General features: G+C 37.8%; 1 long non-coding RNA gene across 1 annotated transcript in view; it reads left to right on the top strand.

The window, feature by feature from the left end:
- Nucleotides 1-13,193, top strand: part of LOC125109474 (uncharacterized) — a 217,648-nt gene extending 204,455 nt beyond the window's left edge. Inside the window, exon 6 of the long non-coding RNA XR_007130242.1 lies at nucleotides 13,045-13,193. This is a non-coding gene — a long non-coding RNA (uncharacterized LOC125109474). The remainder of the gene's footprint in view (nucleotides 1-13,044) is intronic.
- The last annotated feature ends 7,874 nt before the right edge of the window (nucleotides 13,194-21,067 follow it).

Raw genomic sequence — 21,067 nt, forward strand, 5'->3', positions numbered from 1 at the left:
GGTTCACAACAGGAATTTATAACAGAAAACATCTGTGTTAAAGATGATTCAAGCAATACATGTCATAAATGATAACAGAATTATCCTTTTCTCTTATTAAACATCAATAAATTATAGCCAGTAAGTATGTTCATTCTGTCACTGTTCTAATAAGTATGTATTAAGTGCTACTGTTTGCCATGCATTGCTCTTGGTGCTAGGAAAAAGTCATGAACAAACAGATGTTCTAAAAAGTTTATAGTCCCTTTCAGGGGGTAGGGATGGTAGACATTAACTGAACACTTAACGTTGGTAGGCAGGTTTCTAAGATGACCCCAACAATCCCTGTCTTCTAGTACCCAGGCCCTTGTGTAATCCCCTCCTCTTGTGGGTGGACTGAATTCACCAACTTACTTTCGGTGCTGTGAATAGGATACAGCTAAAGTGATGGGATAGCGTGTTTAGATTACAAAAGACTGTGAATTCTGTCTTGCTCTCTTCTTACTGGCTCTCTCTTGTCCTCTTCACTTCTACCATATTGGGAGATTCCCTATGGAAAGACCCATGTGGCAAGGATCCAACTGCTTGTAAAGAATTAAGGCCTCAATTCAACAGTCTGTGAGAAAGTGAATCCTGCCAACAACGAGTTGAATAAACTTAGAAGTAAATCTTCCTTAGTTGAGTCTTCAAATAAGATGACATTCCCAGCTAACACCTTGTGTTAGCTAACAGTCTGGTGAGAGACCCTGAAGTAGAAGACTCAGCGAATCTGTGCCCAAAGAACCCACAGAAGCTGACCCATGGAAACTGAGATAATGTGTGTTGTTTAAAGCCACTTAGTTTTGAGGAGAGTTGTTATACACATTCATAAAAATGAATATGTAACTACAAATGTTAAGTGGTATGAATTAAAAGAATGGAATGAGAGGTTGTAATATTGTTTCCTAATTTTATTTTAGATTTAGATTTCCCCCACTAAATGGAATTTAATTTTATCAAATGAATGTAGTTAAATGGTCCTTTTTAGGGATGTTAAAGAAGACATTTACAATCATCATTTGTAGTTGAATATATTCTTATGTGAAGAGCTCTCACTAAGTTCAACTACTAAACTTAAAAAAAATGATTGTGGGGGTGCCTGGGTGGCTCAGTGGGTTAGGCCGCTGCCTTCAGCTCGGGTCATGATCTCGGAGTCCTGGGATCGAGCCCCACGTCGGGCTCTCTGCTCGGCGGGGAGCCTGCTTCCTCCTCTCTCTCTGCCTGCCTCTCTGCCTGCTTGTGATCTCTCTGTCAAATAAATAAATAAAATCTTTTAAAAAAATGATTGTGTTACAAAGGTATTATTCAAGTGGGAACATGGTCTCTAGCAGCTTCAGGCGCTCTCATTACTTCTTTCCTTCATCTCATTTTCTGTCTTCATTTCATGTTCCCTGCACAGATTCACTCTTGGGTACTCACCTTCCTATAATCCGTCTACTGTCTGTGTTGTGGCTAAAGTTGCACATTTACAGAGATTATTAAAATGGTTAGATTATTAAAATGGAAGGATTTTCTCTATTCTCCAGAATGAAAGAGAAGTTGGGGTCCTAGACTCCAAGGAGATCATGAGGAAGAGGGCTGGTGCTACAGTGTGGCCGTAGACCAAGGGCTGAGGATAGACATGGACATTTAGGGACACTTTAGCAGCTCTAGGATCCATAATGAGTGGTATCTTGTGTATTAGATTCCTGTGGCTGCTGTAACACATTACCACAAACTGGATGACTTAAAATGACAGAAATGTATTCACTCACCATTCTGTTGGTCAGAAGTCCAAAATCAAAAGGTCCTCTTTCCTCTTTAGGGGATAAACTGTACCTTGTCTCTTCCAGCTTCCAGAAGCTTCAGGTATATTTGACTTGTGACCACAACACTCCAACCTCTTCCTTCATGAATATGTTGCCTCCTCCTCTTCTTTTTGTGTCTGTCTCCTCTGTGTTTTTCAGTCTAATCTCCCTTACTCTTGTAAGAACACATGTGGTTACCTTCTAAATAATCTAAATAATCCAGGATAAGCTCTTCCTCTCCTGATCCTTAACTTAAAATTATATCTTTTTTTTTTCCAAATAAGATAACACTCACAGTTTCCAGGGATTAGGATGTGCCTTTTTTGAAAGGCACCATACAGCCCACTATATCTGGTTTTATTTCTTTTTCTCATGAGCATAGTAATTTTTTTTCTGTTGTCTTCAACTTTTCAGTCATGTGGGATCAGACCTAGTCTGGTGGTAAAGAGATTCATCCACTTGAGATGAAGATGTCAGGAGCAGTCCAGCTGAATGTTAGTGAGAAGGCCTGAAGAGAAAAATTAAGCCAGAGCAAGCCAGTCAGCTGAAATGATCAAAAAAAGAAAAAATTCATGATTCTGGAGCAATGTCACCATTTCCCAGAAATTCCCAGAAATACTGAGATCAGAGAACCCAACAAACCACTGGACTTTATGCCACTACATAAGATAGGGGGTACAAATTATTACTATTTGGGTATTTAAAGGAAGTGTAGATTACTCCTGACTTTGGGAACTACTGAGTTACATGTACTTCCATAGTGTTTTATTTTTATAATAAATAAGGATATACATTATTTTTAAAGGCTTTTAATTAAAATACTTGATTCAATCAAAATATTCAATTCTATTCTAAAAGGTTTTCTCTTTCATAGTCTCTGCTGTTCATCCTAGGCAGCTACTTTCTGTCATTACTGGATCCAAATGATCTTTCTGCAGAGTCAGTACCTCAGGCTGATTACCCCATCACAGAAATGGAGTAGAAAAGTAAATGGCTGCAAAACAGCTGACACATCCCAGGAAGGACTTTCTTAAACCACCCACTCTATCTTCTTCTAGGAATGTGTTTTGACATTGAACAGAGATTATTCAGGGCAGGGATCATCTGGATCTTGCACACTCTCCTTGCACTATTGCAGGACAACTCTATCTAAGCCATTTGAAACATTTGTATGTTTAAAAAATGAGTGAAAATCAGAGTTATAATGTGAAGAAGTTGCTCTGTTCAGGCCAGTGGAGATGTAGAACACTGTTCAGACACGTAGAGAGAACAGTGAATATATTTATATTATTTCTGGTAGTTCTGTTTAAGTTTTTGTCTTCTAACTCCATCAACTGTCATTTCTGGGTCTGTTTCTATCAACGAATTTTTCTCTGGGCTACGGGTTATTTTCCCTTGCCATTGAATGTCTAGTAATTTTTATTGGGTGTTGGACTTAAATTTCACAATATTGAGAGCTGGATATTGTTTTATTCCTGTAAAGATTGTTTGACTTTGTTCTGACAGGAAGTTGTTTGCAGACTAGCTTGATCTTTTCCAAGCTTGCTTTGAAGACTTCCTTAGGATATGTCTAGAGTAACCTAATTATAAATCAAGTTCAGCCCCACTATTAACATTTGACCTCTTTGGGGTCTCTACTAAACTCCCCACATATTTAACAAGGTCTTTCCACTTGGAGTGGGAACCTGATTCAGTCTTGATCCTGTGTGAGCTTTGGGAACTATTTGGCTTACAGTTTCCCAGAAATTGTTCTTTCCCAATTCTTTGCTCAGCCCCAGGGAGTTTCACCCTTTGTGTGTACAGACTGATAGCCAAAGTCTCAAAAGGACCTCTATACAGATTTCTCTATCTGTTTCTCTGTAAAACTCCCTTTTCTCCACTATTCAGGATCCCTGTCTCCTCAACTCAGGAAGACCATCAGGCTCTGTTTCGCTTCCCTTTCCTGAGCCACTGCCAAGAATTTGTTTCCAAAAGAAAGGGCAATTATACAGTTCATCTTATTTTATTCCCTTCTTTTAGACATCATAGTACTGCACTGCCTATTACCCAATATCTGAAAAAGGTGTTGCATTTTTTGGGTCAAATTATCTGGTATTTTATTTTATTTTATTTTATTTTTTTAATGGGAGACAAGGAGTAGTGTGGATCTGTAGTAGTTAGTCTTTTAAGGGCCACAGTCTTACTTTCAAGCTCTCTTATCAGGAATTATATCCACCTGTATACTCTACATTTTGGCTGAGATTTAACAAATGAATCCAAGATCTATAGCCCACACTGAATCATACTTAAATTCTCTAAACAGGTGCTATAAACAGTTTAGATTGTAGTAAATTTGGCAAGGTTTATTTTCAGAGTCAACTGCCTTTCACTTCTGAATCCTTTTATGTTCAAGTTCCTGCAGTCTCAAAATCCTTTCTATCAAAACCTTTTTCTCAGAAAGTCTAAAACATTTTAATAGTGATTAAACCTTAACTGAAAGAAATTAAGTTCAGTGCTGATACATTTCAACAGATGGTGGAGACTTTGAGGCAGGCAGGAGAGCCACCTGGTGGGATCCTTCTATAGAGCTGCCTGTTTGTAAACGCAGGAGACAGTCCTGGTTTCAAACAATCATTTCCTTATTTGTCTCAAATAAAAACACACCTTTGTTTGAATTGAGATCTGCTCCACTGAGGGATTTTCTGCTTTGCGTTGAGTTCAAGTCCTTGAATCTCTTCTTCACCAGAAAGTGTGCCGTACAAGTGTTGGATGCCATGTACAAAGCTCCAAAGTTAACTAGACTCTGTTTATGTTGTGTGTGTGTGTGTGTGCGCGCGCGCGTGTGTCTGTGCGCACGCATGCACACATGCGTAAGACAGAGAACCTCTCACTGCACTACTGTTCTCTCCTTCCAGAATGTCATACCAGCGTCCATGTGTGGAACCATTAGGGCCACTTGCATAATTCAGTATTGCATTATTTGAACAAATGACCCCTTAGAATTGCAGCATTTAACTCACTGATTGAGCCAGACTATGGGTTTAAATAATCTCTCTTTCTGTGTGGAGCTAAGGATTAAATTAGGCAGTTTATACCCATGAAGAAAGCTACACCTTTGGCAATATGTAGCCAGATAGTAAGCTTTAAAAATCAGCCTAATGTAAGCCAAGTGCCCATTGAAATCTTATTGATTCTTCAAGGCTCAGCTCAATTACCACTTCTTTTAAGAAGTTATGATGGTTTGTTTTACATGTTAACTTGGCTAGGCTATAGTTCTGAGTTATTAAGTCAAATACTAATCTAGATGTTGCCTTGGAGGTAGTTTGTAGAGGTGATTAACATCTATAATCAATTGACTTTAAGTAAAGATAATGTAGGTAGACCTCATCTAACCAATGAAAGTCTTTTTTTTTTTTTTAGAATATTTTATTTATTTGACAGAGAGATCATAGGTAGGCAGAGAGGCAGGCATAGAGAGAGAGAGAGAAGCAGGCTCTGCACTGAGCAGAGAGCCAAATGCGGGGCTCGATCCCAGGACCCTAGGATCATGACCTGAGCCGAAGGCAGAAGCTTTAACCCACTGAGCCACCCAGGTGCCCCAAACCAATGAAAGTCTTAAGAGTAAAAATTAAAGGGGCGCCTGGGTGGCTCAGTGGGTTAAAGCCTCTGCCTTCGGCTCAGGTCATGATCCCAGGGTCCTGGGATCGAGCCCCGCATCGGGCTCTCTCCTCAGCGGGAAGCCTGCTTCTCCCTCTCTCTCTCTGCCTGCCTCTCTGCCTACTTGTGATTTCTGTCTGTCAAATAAATAAATAAAATCTTTAAAAAAAAAAGAGTAAAAATTAAAGTTTATGGGAGAAGAGATTCTGGCTCAAGCCTGTACCATTAACTTCTGCCACCCTGCCCTACGGATTTTAGATTTGCCTCCATATTGCATGAGCCAATCCCTTAAAAGTCTTCAAATACCTATATTTATAATTTATATTCTATGTGTATAGTGCGTGTGTATGTGTGTATTAGATTCTGTTTCTAGAGAACCTTGACTGAACGGAAGTCTGTTTCATCTGTGACATCTCTAGCCCAAAGCCATTTCTCCTTCCTCTGACTTAGTGCTCATGATATATTACCTTTATTTTCATAAATGCATGGCTTATCTCCCCCAATACATTAACCGTATATATTTATAATATATCCAGGACAGACTAAGTGGCTATAATTAAGACTCAAAAGTATAGTGGCTTTAAAAATAAAAAAAAGAATTTTTCTCTCTTTCAGCATTTAGTAGGGTGAGCAGTCCAGGTTGATAGGTGACCTGTTCTCCACAAGGTCAGAAAGCACCCAAGGATCCATACTGTTTTTCTGCCACCTCCATGAGTGTTGTCCTTGTCTGATCATAGTTCCAAATTTATCTCTTGATATTTGAAGGAAATTTCCAAAGCCCTATAATTCTTGAGTCCACTGGGCTACTGCCAGGTCCCCACATTCCAGCTTTCAGCACACTTGGCAAAATATTTGAAAAGTACTTATGTTGCCTCACTTCCTTACCAACAATACTACAGTTGTAATTGTTTCTCTTTCCACCACAGAATTTGCCAATACCACTTCATTGCACCTTTCAATGCATGGAAACTATCAAATGGAACCTGTTCTTGTCTCTCAACTTACAGCACCATGGACACTCTGGCAGCTAGTCAGTTGCTAAGAAAACTGTTCAGTGGTTACCAGGAAAGACCTCCAGGAAACCCTCAGACTGGCTAAGGATGAGCGCAAGAAGTAAAAGCATCAATTCAAGATCCTTCTCACTTTAGTCCCTTCTCTCCTATTGTTACTTACAGCTACAGTAGTTATACTGAGACACTTCTCCCTACACTCCAGTTATCTCCCCAAAAGCCAAGTAAGATAATATATAAGTCATATAAAAACAAGGAGAGTAGCTATGGCTAACTCTAGTACTAAATTCACCAGCAAGGGGTTTAACCCTAAAGGGAGTTGATAGTGGAAACCACCTCTCTTCTTCAGAATGTTTTCTGATGGGATAAAGCTGTTCACTAAGATAGAGGTTCTCTAAGTGCAGCCCCTTGACCAGCAGCATAAACATCACTGGGGAATTTGTTAGAAATGCAAATTCTTGGGCCCCAGCACACTCCTGCTAAATTGTAAACTTGGGGAATGGGGTCAGCAATCTGTATTTTAACAGCCCTCTGGGTGACGGACTCAAACAAAAGATTGAGAGCTATTGCACTGAACAGATCTGGGAAAACTCCAACCCTTTTCCACCTTGAACAAAGGTTTTAGAGATAACACCCAAACTGGATACCCTAATACCTCAGTTTAGACCCGTAGATGAAGCCATAGCCCTTTCTGTGTCTTGGTTCTATATATCAAATGTCTCAAGGAGTCTATTTAGATCAAACCTACTAATTTCTCTTCCTTACTGCCCTTGCTTCTCATTTCTGAGCCCTGCATAGCCCCTTTGGCTCTGACTTGTTTTGGGCCTTGCTAGCCAAGCCTTCTATATTGGTGCCTTGTCTGGTTTGTCTCTTTGGTTTCTGAACCAACCTCTTCCCTGGATCCTTTCTGTTTCCCCTTTGCTCCAAGCCCTGCAACTCCTGATCAGCTCTGGTCCACTTCAGACCTCAGAAAGGGAGTCAGAATGCCAAATTAACTCTCTCGTTTTTTTAAAAAAAAAAAAAAAGTTACTAGGCTAGTTAATTAAGGAAATGATTTAGATGACTGATAAAATTTAAGAAGGGCAAATGTTAAATATTTCTGTGGAAAACATTTCCTCAGAAAATTAGAGAGTTATTATATGACCCAGTAATCCATTCCCAGGCATATACTTGAGAGAATTGAATTACACATTTGTATAAAGACTTGTTTACAAGTGTTCATATCAGTACTATATGTACCTTTTCACAATAGCCAAAAGGTAGGAAAAAACCTAAATGTTAATCAGTTGATGAACAAATAAGTAAAATGGGGCATATGCATACAAAGGAGTATTATTTAGCCATAAAAACGAGTGAAGTATTATTACAGGTAACAACATGGATGAACCTTAAAAACATTATTCTAAGTGAAAGAATCCAGACGTATTGTGTGATTCCACTTATATGAGATATCCAGAATAGACAAATGCAGAGATAAAGAAAGATTAGTGGTTAACAACAGATGGGGAAAAGGGAAAATAGGGACTAACTGCTAATAGGTATGAGATTTTTTGGGGGGGTAATGGAAATATTCTAGAAATAGGTAGTGGTGATTTCTGTACAACATGGTAAACATATGTAAACATGAAGTGTACATTATTAAATGGTGAATTTTATGTTACAAGTGTTATGAGTTATGAATGTTAAATGTTGTACTTGAGTCTCAAACATCATTTGGATCCTATCAATTGTTGAACAGCAGTATGTGTGAAAATGACTTGGGATTTTTTTGTGGCTATAGTCTAAATGAGACAACTTTGCCATTTGACTGCTAAGAGAGCTAATGTGATTCTTTATTGCGATTATAGAAGACAAGCTTTCCAATTGAAGAAGAAAGCAGTTATTGTTTTTGCTATGTTCATTGGAGTGGACAATTTCTAGGGTCTTGGGCTCAGTTCTAGGCATTTAAGAACACTGACAAAATTCAAGAATAAAAAAGGTCATCCTTATTGATGTGACAAAGTGGATAAATCTCAAAAGCATTATGGTAATTAAAGACATATTAGAGGCTACACATTGGGGGCGCCTGGGTGGCTCAGTGGGTTAAAGTCTCTGCTTTCGGCTCGGGTCATGATCCCAGGGTCCTGGGATTGGGCCCTGCATCAGGCTTTCTGCTCGGCGGGGAGCCTGCTTCCTCCTCTCTCTCCCTGCCTGCCTCTCTGACTAGTTGGAATCTCTGTCTGTCAAATAAATAAATAAAATCTTTAAAAAAAAAAAGCTACACATTGATTCACTTTTTATGATATCCTAGAAAAGACAACAAAAATCATATGGTTGCAGGTTGTTAGGAGACAGGATTGACTCTCTCAGGGGCACAACATTCTAGAGAGATGTAAATACCTTGATTGTGGTGGTGGTTTCATGACTGTACATTTGGCAAACTCATTGAACTACACACTTCAACAGGTAAACTTCACTCTATGTAAATTGCACTTCAATAAGAAAAGAAAGAGTGTGCTTTGGTGGCTCAGTTGGTTAAGCATTTGCTTTTGGCTCAGGTCATGATCTCAGGGTCATGGAATCAAGCCTGACATCAGGTTCCCTTTTCAGCAGGGAGTCTGCTTCTCTCTCCCTCTACTTCTGCTTCTCCCCACTGCTTGTGCTCTCTCCCTCTCTCTAATAAATAAATAAATACTATCTTTACAAAAATAAATATCAAAAATAAAAAATATCTTTACAAAATAAGAAATAAAATAAGAAAAGAAAAACTGACAAATTTAGTTTTAGAGTGACCAACTTAGTCTGCATGAGACCAGTACTTTCTCAGTTTTAGCACTGAATGTTTTATATCTTGGGAAACCCTTCAGGCCTCGATTATATATATCTCAGTATGGGATTAGTGAGTCCAGGATAGTGAAGGAACTTGAAACCATACCTAATGGGAGAAATGAGGGATGAAGAGTTGGCCCAGAGAGAAGCCCTAGATCCAAAGTCTAGAGCTTAAAGAGAGGCAGATTTGGGCTCAAGACTGAAAAGCATTCCTATACAAAACTCTCCCATGGGCTGCCTTGCCCAGCTGTGGGTCCATTCCCATGATAATATTTAAGTAGCTACCCAGGGATCACTTGTAGGGATAATTTTGGAAAGAATCCATACATCAACAAGAAGCTAGTCTATATCAGTTATTTTTAAATGGTAGTGTGCCCACTGTCAGGCTGGTGGTTGAAAATAGTCAAGGAAATTGTTAAAAGTACAGATTCTTGGGTCTTATTCCTGGGATCCTGACTGATCGGTTATAGATGGGGCCCAAGGACAAAAATTTCCTTTTTCTTTTTTTAATAAAATTTTAAAATTTTGAGATAATTATAGATTCACATGTGATTATAAAAAATGATAGAGATCTTTGTACCCTGTACCCAGTTTCTCCCAATGGTAACGTCTTGCAAACTGTAGTACAAGATCACAACCAGAAGGTTGACATTGATAACAGTCAAGATACAGAAATTTTCATCACCACCAGGATTCTTCATTGGTGCTCATTTATAGTCACATCCTTTTCCCTCCCACTTATACTCCCTCCTTAACCCCCAGAAACCACTAATCTTTTCTTCATGTCTATAATTTGTCATTTTAAGAATATTATATAAATGGAATCATAAATAGATTACCTTTAGGTATTTTTTCTTTTCACTCAACATCGTTCTCTGGAGATTAACCAAGGTTGTTGCATGTGCTAATAGTTGTTGTTGTTTTTTAATTGCTGAGTAGTATTCCATATTGTGTACAATGTGTTTATTCACCTGGTGAAGGACATCTAGGTTCTTTCTAAGAGTTTGGGGCTTTTATGAATAAAGCTACTATAAACACTCATGTGCACATTTCTATGTGAAAATTAAGTCTTGTTTTCTCTGAGATAAGTGACCAGGAGTACGATTGCTGGGTCATATGGTAATTGCATGTTTAGTTTTTTTAAGAAGCTGCCATAGTGTTTTCCTTAATGACTGTACCATTTTATGTTCCCACCAGCAACGTATAAGTGATCTAATTTCTCGGCATTCTTGCCAGCATTTGGCACAGCCACTATCTTTTAATTAAGCTATTTTGTTAAGTATGTAGTGATAACTCCTCATAGTTTTAATTTGTATTTCCCTAATGGCTAATGACGTTGAACATCTTTTTATGTGCTTACTTAATACCTGTATATCCTCTTTGGTTAAATATCTGTATAGGTCTTTTGCCCATTTTCTAATTGAATTGTTGGTTTTTTGTTGTTGGTTTTTTTTTTTTTAAACATTTTATTTATTTATTTGACAGAGAGAGATCACAAGTAAGCAGAACAGCAGGCAGAGAGAGAGAGAGAGGAAAGCAGGCTCCCTGTTGAGCAGAGAGCCCGATGTGGGGCTCGATCCCAGGACCCTGAGATCATGACCTGAGCCGAAGGCAGAGGTTTAACCCACTGAGCCACCCAGGCGCCCCGCTGTTGGGTTTTAAGAGATGTATATATTCTAGATACTTCTCCTCTGTCAGATACGTGGTTTGCAAATATTTTCTCCTAGTTTGCAGCTTGTCCTTTCATCCTCTTAACAAGGTCTTTCCCAGTGAGAATTTTTTTTCAATTGTGGTGCAATCCAATTTATCAATTTTTGCTTTTATGGATCACAATTTTGAGGATTAAGTCTAAGGACACTTTGCCTAGCTCCAGATCCTGAAGATTTTCTCCTATGTTTTTTCCTAAAAGTTTTGTAGTTTTATGTTTTACATTTAAGCTTGTGATTTATTATGTGTTAATTTTTATATAAGGTGTACAGTTTAGGTTTAAGCTAATTTTGTGGCCAATCTAATTGCTTTAGTGCCATTTGTTTAAAAAGACTATCTTTCCTCCATTGAATTACTTTTGAAACTGTAAAAAATTAAGTGGGCTGGGATGCCTGGCTGACTCAGTCAGTAGAGCATGCAACTCTTGATCTTGGGGTCCTAAGTTCAAGCCCCTCTTTGGGCATAGAGTTTACATGAATGAATGAATGAATACTTAAGAAAATTACATGGGCACATTTGCATGGATATCTTTCTGAGTTTTTTATTTGTTCTGCTTATATATGTGTTTACTCCTTAGCAGTACTACTTAGTCTTGATTACCGTTACTATGTAAACATTTATATCATCTGCAAAGAGGGAGGTTTTATTTCTTCTTCTCAATCTGTATGCATTTGATTTCCTTTTCTTGCCTTGTTGCTCTGGCTAGAACTTTCAGTATATTAACAGTGGAGAGAACAGATATCCTTGCCTTATCCCTGATCCTAGCGGAAAAGTGTATTAGTTTGCTTGGGCTACCATTAGCAAAATACCATAGAATGGCTTAAACAACAGAATTTTATTTTCTCACATTCTGGAGGGTAGAAGTCCAAGACCGAAGTATAAGCAGGTTTGGTTTTTTTTAGGCCTCTCTTTTTGATTTGCAAATAGCTGGCCTGGCCTCTTGCTATCTCTTCACATGGCCATTCTCTGTGCATGCATACCCCTGGTATGTCTCTGAATGTCCCAATCTCCTCTACTTATAAGGATGCCTAATAGCCTTATTTTAATTTAATTAACTCCTTAAAAACCCTATCTCCAAGCACAGTCAAATTATGAAGTACTGGGGATTAGGACTTCAACATATGCGTAATTCAGCCCATAACAGAAAATATTTTTTCACATTGAGTATATTATCTATAGATTTTATTTGCCTTTTGTCAAATTAAGGAAGTTTCCCTTTATTTCCTTTTTCCCTGAGAGTTTTTAATCATGAGTGAGTGCTGAATTTTGTCAAATGCTTTTTCTGTATCAATTAATATGATTATCTAGTTTTTCTTCTTCAGCTTGTTAATATGATAGAGTACATTGATTGATTTTCAAATACTGAGCCGCCTTTGTATCCCTGCAATAAATTCCACTTGGTCATAGTTGGTTCAAATATTGCTGAGTGTAATTTGTTAATATTTTGTGAAGTTTATTTCCATCTTATTCAGGAGAGATGTTGGTCTGTAGTTTTCTTTTTGTCTTTGTCTAGCTTTGCTATCAGAGTAATATTAGCTTCATAAAATGAATTGAGAAGTATTTCTTCTAATTTCTGGAAGAGATTATGTAGAGAATTGGTATTAATTCTTTTAAACATTTTTAAGAGTTCTTTAGTAAAATTATCTAGGCTTGGAGATTTCTATTTTGGAAGATTTTAAATTATGAATCCCATTTCCTTAATAGTTATGGGGGGGATTCCAATTATCGAGTCCATATTGGATGAGTTGTGGTAGTTTATATTTTTCAAGGAATTGGTTCATTTCACCTAAATTGCCAGCTTTCTGAATGTAGAGTTATTCATAGTATTCACTTGTTATTCTTTTAAAGTCTGCAGAGTCTATCATGATATCCTTGTTTTATTACTGATAATAGTAATCTGTGTTTTCTGTTCTTTCTTTGTCAGTCACACTAATAATGGTCTGTCAGTTTCACTGATAGTTTCACAGAACCAGTTTTTGGTTCGTTGCTTTTCTCTATTGTTTTTCTATTTTTAATTTCATTGATTTATACTCTTACACTATTTTCTTTCTGATTTTTATCTTCTCTTCTTTTTCTAGGTTCTTGAGGTGGAAATTAAGATAATTGATTTGAGGGGCACCTGGGTGGCTCATTGGGTTAAGCCGCTGCCTTCGGCTTGGGTCATGATCTCAGGATCCTGGAATCGAGCCCTGCATGGGGCTCTCTGCTCAGCAGGGAGCCTGCTTCCTCCTCTCTCTCTGTCTGTCTCTCTGCCTGCTTGTGATCTCTCTCTGTCAGATAAATAAATAAAATCTTTAAAAAAAAAGATAATTGATTTGAGACTCTTTTTTTTCTAATGTATGCACTTAGAACTATACATTTTCCTCTCAAGCACTCCTTCACCCAGTTATTTTTGATATGTTGTCTTTTCATTTATTCTTGTTTCCAAGTGTTTGGAGATTTTCATTACCTTTCTTTTTTTTTTTTTTTTAAGATTTTATTTATTGAGAGAGAAAGAAAGCATAAGCGGGGGAAATAGGCAGAGGGAGAGGGAGAAGCAGACTTCCTTCTGAGCAGGAAGCCAATGCAGAGCTCAGTCTCAGGACCCTAAGATCATGACTTGAGCTGAAGGCAGACACTTAACTAGCTGGACCACCCAGGTTTCCCTCATTACCTTCTTTTACATTTATTTATTTATTTTAGAGAAAGAGAGCATGGGTGTAGAGGTAGAGGAAGAAGGGAGAGAGAATCTTAAGTAGACTCCACACTGATCACAGAGCCCTACATAGGACTTGATCCCAGGACCCTGAGATCACCACCTGAAGCTGAAACCAAGAGTCTGACATTTAAACAACTGTGCTGCCCAGGTATCCTGATTTTCATTACCTTTTAACTATTGATTTCTAATTTGATTCCATTGTGGTCAGAAAACATACTCTGTATGATCTCAATTTTTCTACATTTGGTTAGTTTTATTATAGTGTCCAGAATACAGTATTTCTTGGAAATATTCAGGGAAACTTGAAAAGAATGTGTTTTCTGCTGATGTGGGGCGGAGTGCTTTATAAATGTCAGTTAGATACTGTTGTTTGATGTTGAGTTCTTCTGTATCCTGCTAATTTTATCCATGCTTTGTTTTGAATAATATTTGCATGGCATATGTTTTTCAATTTTCGTTTTAAATTTTCAACCTGTTTCTCTCATTATATTTGAAGTGAGTTTATTTTAGAGATTACATAGTTGGGTCCTGTTCTTTGTTTTTAAAATTTAAAAAATTTTTTATATTTTATTATTTATAAGTAATCTCTACACTCAATACGGAGCTTGAACTTACAACCCCAAGATCAAGAGTCACATGCTCTACTGACTGAGCCAGTCAGTCCTCCTGGGTTCTGTTTTTTAATCCTCAGTGTCAACCTCTGCTATTAATTGGTTTATCTGATCATACTCATTTAGTTTAGTTATTAGTAAAGTGTGGTTTAACTCTTCCATTTTTTTCTGTTTTCTGTTTATTCTGGGGTTTTTTGTTTATCTATTTCTGTTTTCTTTTACCTGCCCTCCTATGAATTGTTTGAACATTTTTTAGAAAATTATCTTAATTTATAGTTTTTTGAGTGTATTTGTTACAGTTTTTTAGTGCTTACTAAAAACTTTTATATATATATTTATATATTTACACATTTATATTTATATGTATTATATACATTTTTATATATCATAAGTATATAACATGCTGAAACTTTTCTAATTTTTCACTTATTTCAAGCATGCTCATAATTGCTCATTGAAGCATTTTAATAATGATTGTCTTAAAATACTTATCAGATAATCCTAACATTTCTGTCACCTTGGTGTTGGCATCTCTTGATTATCTTTCTCATTCAATTTGAGATCTTTTTGACTGATGGTATAAGTGATTTTCAATTGAAGTCTGGATATTTTCATTATTATGTTATAAGATTTTAAATCTTACTCTAGATCTTGCTTACATCTTTTGTTTTAGCTAACTTTCTATGCTATCACTCTGACAGAGTGGGAAGGAAGAGAGCAGTGAGGTAGAGAGGAAGAGGAAGAGAGCAGTGGGGTAGCACCTCTTTATTGCCAGCTGGCGGTACACAACTAGATCTCTCCCTCAGCCTATGTTGATATCCAACCGGGTGTGGGGGAGACTCCTCAGTACCGCTGTGTTAAGATAGGAGTTCCAACTCCCCAGTAAGCCTCCACTGATATTTCCTTGGCTGGAGAGGTAGGAGTTTTTCATTATTGCTTCCCATGTGGCCTCTACTGGCACCAAGAGGGTATTGGCTGTCTAATAGTGACACAAGTCCTCCAGTAGCCCTCCTTGGACAACACCATAACGCAAAGGTGGAAGAAGGGGTGGAAGTCCAGACTCCCCATGTAATTTCCGCTGATATCATAGAGATGGCCTCAAACTGCCCATCCCTGTAGGGATGAAAGTCCTGGAAACTTACTCAGGCTTTTCTGACACTACCCAATGGTGGGGTTAAGATGCCTCTTCACAGCATGGTCTGAGTGGAATTCCAGGTTACCCACTTGGCATTTACTGATAGGGGTTAGTGGGTCCACAGTTCTTTTATATAGCATTTGGCTAGAGTAGAGCAGTTATTGCCTCCGTGGTTTTTCTCTTGCTAGGCTGCCCCTTTCCTTCTGTTTTGGTCAAAGAGGCTAGGCTTATGGAGGAGTTTTCTTTTGTCTGCAGCCATTGACATTTCCAGATTGTTGGTTTCTGGGATATTTAGGACAAAACAAAATCCCAGGAACTCACCACCATGTTGTTTCTTGAAATCCTGGCAAGTCTGCTTTCTTCTCTCAACTTTTCAGAGCCTTCTTGTGTTTATTTATATATAATGTCCAGGAATTTAAGTTATAATTAGGGAGGAGGATAGAGAAAATATTTCCACTTTTCTGGAAGGAGAAGCCCTGAGGGTTTTTCTTTTTTTGACACTTGTAGCTGAGTCCAAGTGTGGAACCACTGGATTAGGTAATGGTGAGGCTCATTCCAGCTCTAAGATGCAATGTTCTTTATTCCGGTCTTGGATCTGGGACTTTAGAAGAGATCTTACAGGCAATAAGATATTTTCCAACTTACCCAATTGGTTACTAAACCACATAGGATGCGCTTTCCTCCCAGACCTTCATGACTTTCTTTTAAAAAGGTGGGAGTTGGAGCACCTGGGTGGCTCAATTGGTTAAGTGTCTGTCTTCCCCCCAGGTCATGATCTCAGGGTCCTAAGATCAAGCACCAGGTCAGGCTCCCTGCTCAGCGGGGTATCTGCTTCTTCCTCTCCTTCTGTCCCTCCCACTGCTTGTGCTCTCTTTTGCTCACTCTCTCTCTCCCCCAAATAAATAAATAAAACCATTAAAAAAAAAAGTGAGCAGCTGTTGAAAATGGCAGTTATCAAGTTCCTTCAGCCATGTACCAAGGTGTTAAATTGGGAGTTGCTCCTCTGTATGAAAAGTCTGAATTTCCCTAAACTATATGAAGAATAAACTTACAGCTCAGAATTCCCTAACAGAACAGAAGTTTAGCAATCTTTTTCGAATCTTAGACTGAAATCTCCCTAATTTTAACATCTTATTCTTAGTTTTTTCTCAGTAGATATTTATGCCTTTAAATAGATATTTAAAATGAGATCTATTGTTGTTTATGCTTATAAAGTCATCAATAGAACTGTCAGAAGTGGTGTTCACTATCAAAATTTTGGTTTTAATATCAATATGTATATATAGGAGAAGAAAATTCTTCTCTACCCTTTTAGGTTGTCTGGCTGGGTCTGAGCAGTAAACTGAGAACAGGAGATTAACAGGAGGAAAGGCATACAAATTTATGGAGGAGCACACAGGGGAATACCCAGGGAGAACATTCCTGAAAGCCACTGGCTTGGAAAATGAGAGGGGCTGAATTTCAAGAGTTCTTGCAACCAGTGGGGATTAAAGCCTGGAGTTTTTAAGTTCAGCAGACTTGGCTGGGATAGAGCCCTAAGGGCACTGCCCTATTCCTGGAGAGAAGGCAGGCAAACAACTCAGGGGAGGGGGTGGGGAAACAGTGATTTGAAGAACACCTGGGGTACACAGGGGGGATTGTTGTTCTTTTTGGAGGGAATCCCTGAGAGCCAGTTTTCACAGAGACACCTCTCTGGGAACAAAAAAGCTGGCTGGCACCATTTCCCTCTTCTGCCCCTCAGCATACACACAGAACCACCCACAGGAAACAGTGTAGTATCAACATTGGCTGCCTAACTTACTTACACTAAGTCCCACCCACTTTGTGCTCTGGTGGGAAGGCTCCTCTCAGTTAAGTTGCTTCATTACCAGTAAAGAAGAGCCCTCCCCCTGAAGACCAGCACAAACACTTGCCCACACTATGTCTCCCAACCAGAAAGTTCTGCAGGGCCTCAGTTCTGGTAGAAGTTGTGTCAGGTCCCATTTCAAAAGCAGACCAGAGTGCACCTAGTTAAACTCACCACATTCATGCCAGGGCCCAAACATTGCCCACAGAAGGCACGGAGAGCTCTGCACATGACAGGCCTGAAGGATAGAGCAGCCAAAACATTATAGCAGAGTGCACACAGTACACATTGGAGAGACTCTCTAAAGTGCCAGACCCCAAGCACCACATGGCCTCTTTTCATAAGGCCACTACTTTCAGATGTAGGAGACATAACTGGATTTTCTAACACAGAGAAGAAGGCAGAGACTTAGACAAAATGCCAAGACAGAGGAATTTATCCCAAATGAAAGAACAAGATAAGGCCATTGCCAAAGATCTAAGTGCTACAGATATAAATAACATGTCTGATGGAGAGTTTAAAGCAACAATCATAAGGATACTCACTGGGCTTGAAAAAAGAATAGACAACATCAGTGAGACTCTTATTACAGAGATAAAAAAGATTTTAAAAAATCAGAGATGAATGTAATAAATGAGATTTGAAACAGGCTTGATGCAATGAACAGCAGGCTGGAAAAAGCAGAGGAATGAATTAGTGATCTGGAAGACAAAATAATAGAAAGTAATGAAACTGAACAAAAGAAAGAAAGAAGAATTATGCAACATAAGAACAGACATAGGAAACTCAGTGACTCCATCAAGCATAATAACAGCTCTTATAGGAGTTTGAAAAGAAGAAGAGAGAAAAGAAGACATAGTTTAAGTAAAGAGATAATAGCAGAAAACTAATCTGGGGAAGGAAACAGCCATTCACATATAGGAGGCACGGAGAACTGCTATCAAAATCAATAAAAGCAGGCTAATACCAAGATATATTGTAACTAATTTTGTAAAATATAGTGACAAAGGAAAAAATCTTAACAGTGGCAAGACAAAAGAAGTCTTTAACTTACAAGGGAAAACCCATGAGGCTACCTGGAAATTTCTCAATAGAAACTTGGCAAGCCAGAAGGAAGTCGCATGATATATTCAATGTGCTGAATGGGAAAAGTCTGCAGTTCAAAATACTCTATCCAGAAAGGGTATTGTTCAGAATAGAAGGACAGATAAAAATTTTCCCAGACAAACAGAAACTAAGGGAGTTCGTGACCCACTAAACAAGCCTTGTAAGAAATATTAAAGGGGACTCTTTGAATGGAAAGGTCAAAAGTGACAAAGATAAGAAAGGATCAGAGAAAATCACTAGAAACAATGATGAAACAAGTAATAAAATATATATCTATCAATAATTACTTTGAATGTAAATGGACTAAACACTCCAAGACATAGGGTGTCAGAATGGTTAAAAAAACAAGACCTATCTATATGCTGCCTATAAGATACTCATTTTAGACCTAAAGACATCTGTAGTTTGAAAGTGAAGAGATGGAGAAATATTTATCATGCAAATGGATATGAAAAGAAAGCCAGAATAGCAATACTTATACTGGACATACTAGACTTTAAATCACAGCCTGTAACAAGAGATGAAGAAGTGGATTATATAATCATAAGGGGGACAATCCCACATGAAGATGTAACAGTTATAAATATTTATGCACCCAAAGTGAGAGTACCAAAATGGAGCACCCAAATATATAAAACAATAACAACATAAAGGAACTAATTGATAAAAACACAATAATTGTAGGGAACTTAAACACCTCCTACTTATATCAAGGAACAGATCATCTAAACAAAAAATAAGGAAACAATGGCTTTGAATGACATACTAGACCAGATGGACTTAACAGATATATTCAGAACATTCTATCCTAAAATAGCAGCATATACATTTTTTTCAAGTCAACATGGAACATTCTCCAGAATAGATTACATATTAGGTCACAAAACAGGCCTCAACAAATACAAAAAGATTGAAATCACACAAGGTACCTTTTCTGTCCACAATGCTGTGAATTTAGAAGTCAACCACAAGGAAAAGTTTAGAAAGACCACAAATACCTGGAGGTTAAACAACATGCTACTGGGGCACCTGGGTGGCTCAGTGGTTTAAGCCTCTGCCTTCGGCTCAGGTCATGATCTCAGGGTTCTGGGATCGAGCCCTGCATCGGGCTCTCTGCTCTGCAGGGAGCCTGCTTCCCTCTCTCTTTCTGCCTGCCTCTCTGCCTACTTGTGATCTCTCTCTGTCAAGTAAATAAATGCTAAAAAAAAAAAAATAAACAACATGCTACTAAACACAACCAGGAAATCAGAGAAGAAATTAAAAAATACATGGAAACAAAAGAAAATGAAAACATAGTGGTCCAAAGCCTTTTGGATACAGAAAAGTAGTCCTGAGAGGAAAGTAGGTAGCAATACAGGTCTGCCTCAAGAAGCAAGGAAAATGTCAAACAATCTAATCTTACATCTAAAGGAGCTAGAAAAAGAACAACAAACAAAGTCCAAAGGCAACAAAAAGAAGGGAATAATAAAGATTAGAGCAGAAGTAAATGGTATAGAAACTAAAAAGCAGTAGAACAGGTCAATGAAACCAGGAGGTAGTTCTTTGCAAAAGTTAATAAAATTGATAACTCCCAATCCACTTATCAAAAGGAAAAGTGACCCAAATAAATAAAACCACAAGTGAGAGAGGAGAAATAACAACCAAGATCACAGGAATACAAACAACTATAACAAAATATTATGAAAAACTATATGCCAATAAGTTGGACAACTGGAGAAATTGATAAATTCCTAGAAACAATATAAACTACCAACACTGAAGCAGGAAGAAACAAAAAACTTGAACAGACCCATAACCGGCAAAGAAATTGAATCAATAATCAAAATAGTCCCAATAAACAAAGTCCAGGGCCAGATGGCTTAATCAGTGAAATCTATCAAACATTTAAAGAAGAGTTCATACGTATTCTCAAACTATTAAAAAAAAAAATAGAAAAGGAAGTACACTTCCAAATTCATTCTATGGAGCCAGCATTACCTTGATTCCAAAACCAGATAAAGGGTCCACTAAAAAAAAGAATTATAGGCCAATATCTTTGATGAAGATGGATGAAAAAATTATCAATAAAATACTAGCAAACTGAATGCAACTATACATTAACAAAAATCTTCATCACAATCAAGTGGAATTTATTCCCAGGATGCAAGTGTGGTTCAATATTTGCAAATCAAACAATGTGATATGCCACATTAATAAAAGAAAGGATAAGAACCATATAATCATTTCAGTAGATGCAGAAAAAGCATTTGACAAAGTAAAACATTCATTCATGATAAAAACCCTCAACAAAGTAGGTTTGGAGTGAATATACCTCAATATAATAAAAGCCATATGTGAAAAATCTGCAGCTAATATCATCCTAAATGGGGGAAATGAGAGCTCTTCCTCTAGGGTCAGGAACAAGACAGAGATAACTACTTTCAGTACTGTTATTCATCATAGTACTGGAAGTCCTAGCCACAGCAATCAAACCATAAAAAGAAATAAAAGGCACCCAAATTGTCAAGGAAGAAGTCAAGCTTCAATATTTGCAAATGACATGATACTCTATACAGAAAACATGAAAGACTCCACCCAAAATGGCTAGAACTGATAAACAAATTCAGTAAAATCACAGGATACAAAATCAACTTACAGAAATCTGTTGCATTTCCATACACTAATAATGAAGCATTAGAAAAAGAAACTAAGGAATCAATCCCAT

The sequence above is a fragment of the Lutra lutra genome, chromosome 9, assembly GCF_902655055.1.
Source record: "Lutra lutra chromosome 9, mLutLut1.2, whole genome shotgun sequence".
NCBI classification, from domain to species: domain Eukaryota; kingdom Metazoa; phylum Chordata; class Mammalia; order Carnivora; family Mustelidae; genus Lutra; species Lutra lutra.